Genomic DNA, 4,900 nt, shown 5'->3' on the forward strand with positions numbered 1-4,900 from the left:
ATTAGAGGAAAAGGCTCGGCACTTGCCCTCTCTTAGCAAAGAGAGGGTGCACAAAGCATTAATTAATTGTCAGTTACATTTCTTTTTCGGATTAAAAATAGTTTCATGGGAAAGATATTTTCTCTGAGCAAGCAATGTAATCACAATAAGATTTAATTATTTTCACATAATCCGGAGCATAGAAAACATTTGATAAACAGAAAAAAAAATTGTTGGGACATTACAGAAATTACGGTCTGCCACAGTCACATTACTGGCAGTTAAATGTCAAGAATTCTGTTTATATACAGCATAAGCTCCAGGGAGGTTGCATAAAACAGTGGTTCTCAAACTCGGTCCTGGGGGACCCCTGTGTATGCTGGTTTTCATTCCAACCTCAACAGCAATCCCAGAATTTTAACAAGCTGTTAATTTTTCTTAATTAGGTGCTTTTCATGTTTGAGAGCTGGGGTTCCAGAAAGGGCCAGCGTGGGTGCACACACCTAATCCTGATTCTACTAATCAAGGTGCTTAGCAATGACTCTAGTGATTGATTAGTACGCTAGAATTAAAGAAGTAAAGAAGAAAAATTAACAGCTTGTTAAAATTCTGGGATTGCTGTTGAGGTTGGAATGAAAACCAGTATATACAGGGGTCCCCCAGGACCGAGTTTGAGAACCACTGGCATAAAAGATGTGAAAATGAAGGAGAGACTTGCTGTCATCAGGGTCATTCCCAATGTGCATCTGAAATCTCTCACTTTAATGCCGCTGCATAATGGCAGACTTACATGAGAATAGTCTGTGCAATTAATTCACAAGCAGTACAGAAGTTGTTTGTTTACCTGTGCATGCAGCCAATCTGCCCATTGAGAAACACATTTTAAAATGAGAGTTAGTTAAATGGCTGGCCATTTTCTTCTCCCATTCAGAGTGGTGCTTAGATGTTGATGATGTTAAGAGAGACGATGGCACTACAAAGGGAAAGTGTACTCAGTGCCTGCCAATCATTGCCTGTACACTGAGGGCCTTTGATTCCTCCAATCAGAGAGCTGCCTCAGCACTGGGGGCCTCTGAGTCCTCTAATCAGAAACCTTCCTGTTTGCGGGAGGCCCCTTCCTCTCTATCCTGGGTTACCATCACCCATAACTTCAAATTCACCCCTGAGTTCTGAGACAGGCAATTATGATAGCTTGTGAAACCTTTAGTCCTTCAACAGGGACAACTTGGGGAAGGAAAATAACCTATAAATCTCACCCTCACCCTTACCTGTCAACACTCACCTCCACAGCCTCTGCCCTCTCCTCTTGGACTATTTCCCACTTTCCCATCCCAAAGAGTCTAGCCCCAAGGTGTTGAGAAGTGGGTCAGTTCCACCCTCCTGGATAAGTTGTTAGTAGACCCCTGAAAGTGATGCATGCTCACAAGCACACAAACCGTACATACCGTATAGATGTAGATGCTGACACACAAACACTCATATACATATACAACAACAAAAAAAAACATTTGCACAATGTTGCATTTATCCATTTGTTTAAACATATGGATTCTATAAGTTAGGAATGTTATGTTATGGTGGCAGGTCCACATTGGGAAAACGTGTTGCCATGTAAGTGGATCCGCAGGCTGAGTCACTTACATGTGTGCTTCCTCTGTGGAACCGTGTGCTCTTGCCACTGCTGTTTCATGGCCCCCGAAACCAAAACACACACATGTATCAGGAAGTAGCCCACTAAAAAGAAAATATCCATTGCAATGACATCATTATTGGCTGAAATGAGTAATATTTTGTCCTTATGGTGTGTGAGTGGCACACTTCTCTCCTCATGCCAAACCCAGAGCTGCCTGGAAAAGTCGTGAAACCCTTCACGGCCAGAGCCGAGCGTGGAATGAAAACAATTAAAGTGAGGGATGAGACACACAGCAATTAGAAGCCAATGACCACAAGCAGAGAGGAGTGAGAAGCAATGTATTCTTGGAAGGAAATGTTCAACAACTCAGCACTGTATGGCTGGTCCATTTTCAGCAGTTGGCTCCTAAAACAAGTGTGTATCCACAGCTGATTATATAGACATTTTATGGCACCCCTGCCCCACTTTCCCAAGGCACCAAAGATAAGTTTCAAGCTCCCTTATACAGCTGGGTATCAATGAGGTTGGGTTTAAGTGTGCAGACACTTTGTTATTCACAGGAGGAAGACATTTAAAGTACATTTTCACAGAAAGTGCAACTATGTTGCATAAGATTTCATATTGGTGTTAAAAAACACATTTTAATAGCATGCGTTTGGAGAACATTAAATACCGTCTTCAGCACATACTTATCGTGCTGCCCATCTGGCATTTCTGTTTTCACACGCAGGTTCTTCTGCAAAGTTTACACAGTATGACCTTTACTTAAGACACGAAAAGGTAGTTCATAACCCCATTCAGTTCGGAGGGCACCAATGGGCACATTTCTCAATTTCTGCTCTCCAGCTTCCAGTCCTACAGCCATGGTCTAGACAGTGTTTCCCACTGTGTCAAACTACAGTAGGCCTTGAATAACCATTGGGCTATTGTCAGGTATATGGTATTCCATGCATTCACTGTATACTGTAACTTCTTAATGTTAATGTCAAATTCAACCTAAAAGAGGACACCATTGACAGTCAAAGAAACACAGAATTCCTAAAAGCATGGACTCCTTGGCCACTATCAGTGTTCTAATTCTGCTGAAAGAGCTTAACTTTAAATATTTTCTGTGACTCACTTTAAAAGATGTAAAGACAGAAGCTGAAACAACTAGACTCGCTTCCCCGAGTCATGTTTCGGAAGCCATGGGAACCATGAGTAGGGAACCTACAGTAAAGCTGAAGGGGGAAGTCTGTCTAATCACAGCTGCTGCTCCTTTCCAGGTCACTTGTCTGCTCCGCCAAATCTGATGGGCACTGTAATATTTACGTCAATGTGTGGCTGCTGCTCCTGGCGAATACAGGAATTTGGTCAGTCTGTACACCATGCACGGTTTTCCATTTCTTTACCTATTCTTTTTATGACAGCCTGTAAATAGAGATTTACTGTAATCTGACACTACAACTCTGCTGTGCGGATCACAGCACTGCGACTGGGTTAAGAACTGATATTGTATTCCTGGAGGCTACAGGTATAATTGCCAGGCGAGGCACTGCAGGCATACCCTTGAGCAGGAAACGTCTGCTGCACCTCTGCAGTAATCTGGCAGCTGTGTACATACTGGGATTGAGAATATGAGCTGAATATGGGCATATGCTAAACCAGTGTAACTTTTTGCATTTAGCGGAATAAATATGCAGACTGCAATGTATCATAACTGTCAGGGAACTGGGGTTACAACTGAAGTTGCAGATTTGATTCACAAGTCCTCACACTGTCCTAATACATTTGAGAAACATAATTAACCTAAATTGCTGTATAAATGGACTGTAAGAATGCCCATGTTGTATGTGTATATTGGTCTGGAGAAGAGAGTCAGCTAAACGCCCACATTAGCTGGAGCTGGAGTTGTGTTAATTTTTTAATTTTTTTAAAGCACCTGATCGAGTTCATTTTATATGACAGGAGGCGAATGATAAAGACAGGAGGCAAATGACAAGCCTCAAAAGGCTGAATGGCATTTTCTTGTCATCAGTATGTTATCTTGTTATATGATGAAAACATAACTGAAGAACATGAAGGAGATCTAAAGCAAACTGACAGCAGTGAAAATACACTACTACTGCAAAAAGTAACAATAATATAATAGCTTATAATAATGCAGATGGGATCATTAATCATCTGGCACTGACAAACAACAACATTGGTGATTGATGACATGTCTGTCTCAACATGTTGACCAAGTGTAAATTGATCTTGTTATGAATCGGGTTTAATACAGCCAGTAAAACAGTGGGATTATTAGGTTGTCAGGTTGGAGTTGTACCCAGAATATGTTTGCAACTCTCATATTCTTCAGAGAGCTATAGGGACAATACAGATAGCCAAGAATTAGATTTAAAGTCAAACCACAGCTCATTTTGGATAGGTAAATGATGTTACCATCTGATTTTCTCCAAATAATGTTCCACGTGTTTTTAAAACTCGCTGAAAGGCAGTAAGCAGATCCAAGCGCCTTTAAAGGATTAATAGGTGTCTCATAGAGATAGTTCTGCAGCTGTGCAGTTAGAGGTGCTGTGCCAATGCTCGCTATCTGCAGCTGCTCAGCTGGGCTGTGCAGAAATGGCTTTTAAATGATTAATGCTGTCCATTGTGAGATTCACATTCTTTATCGGACATATATTTAACCTTATCTTTACAATTATTTCAAATACGTTTTAAAAACACAATCCAACCTGTCGTCGTGGGGTGCGTAAAGGCGCGCCTGCTGTCACCCACTGGACTGCGCATCATCTCCAACGCGCGCTATATAGCGTTTCGATACGGCGAATTCCATTGAAAAATGAGATAGTTTCAGTGACCATAAATACCATTCCTCGGTAACACCACTGGGAGAGAGGCGGAGACTTAGACTTTATGAAAACGAATGATTTCCAGACTTGGAGACACCGCTCTCCAGTAGCGATTAAACATCAAACTAAACACACTATACAAACAGTGGCGTCATATCCCCCCTACTGAGAAATTTTAACATGCCCCTGTCTCCCACTCAGTATCGATCCAAATGGTAATACCAAATAAGCGGATATATTTCTTGTATGTTTTCTTTTGACGTAGAACCAAAATGCGTTAAGCAGTAGCCTAAAACAGCTACTGCTGCACATGCTAACTTTGCTGCGCCTGCCTTCGTGTTACCGGTGGGCTGTGACGCCTACTAATGACTGCAACATTATATCCAAGAGTTGGCTGTCTTTCAGGCGGGATCTCATTCATCTTACTTTAAAGAGGATTTATTTAGAGTCATCC

Source organism: Anguilla rostrata, chromosome 2, assembly GCF_018555375.3.
Source record: "Anguilla rostrata isolate EN2019 chromosome 2, ASM1855537v3, whole genome shotgun sequence".
Lineage (NCBI taxonomy): Eukaryota > Metazoa > Chordata > Actinopteri > Anguilliformes > Anguillidae > Anguilla > Anguilla rostrata.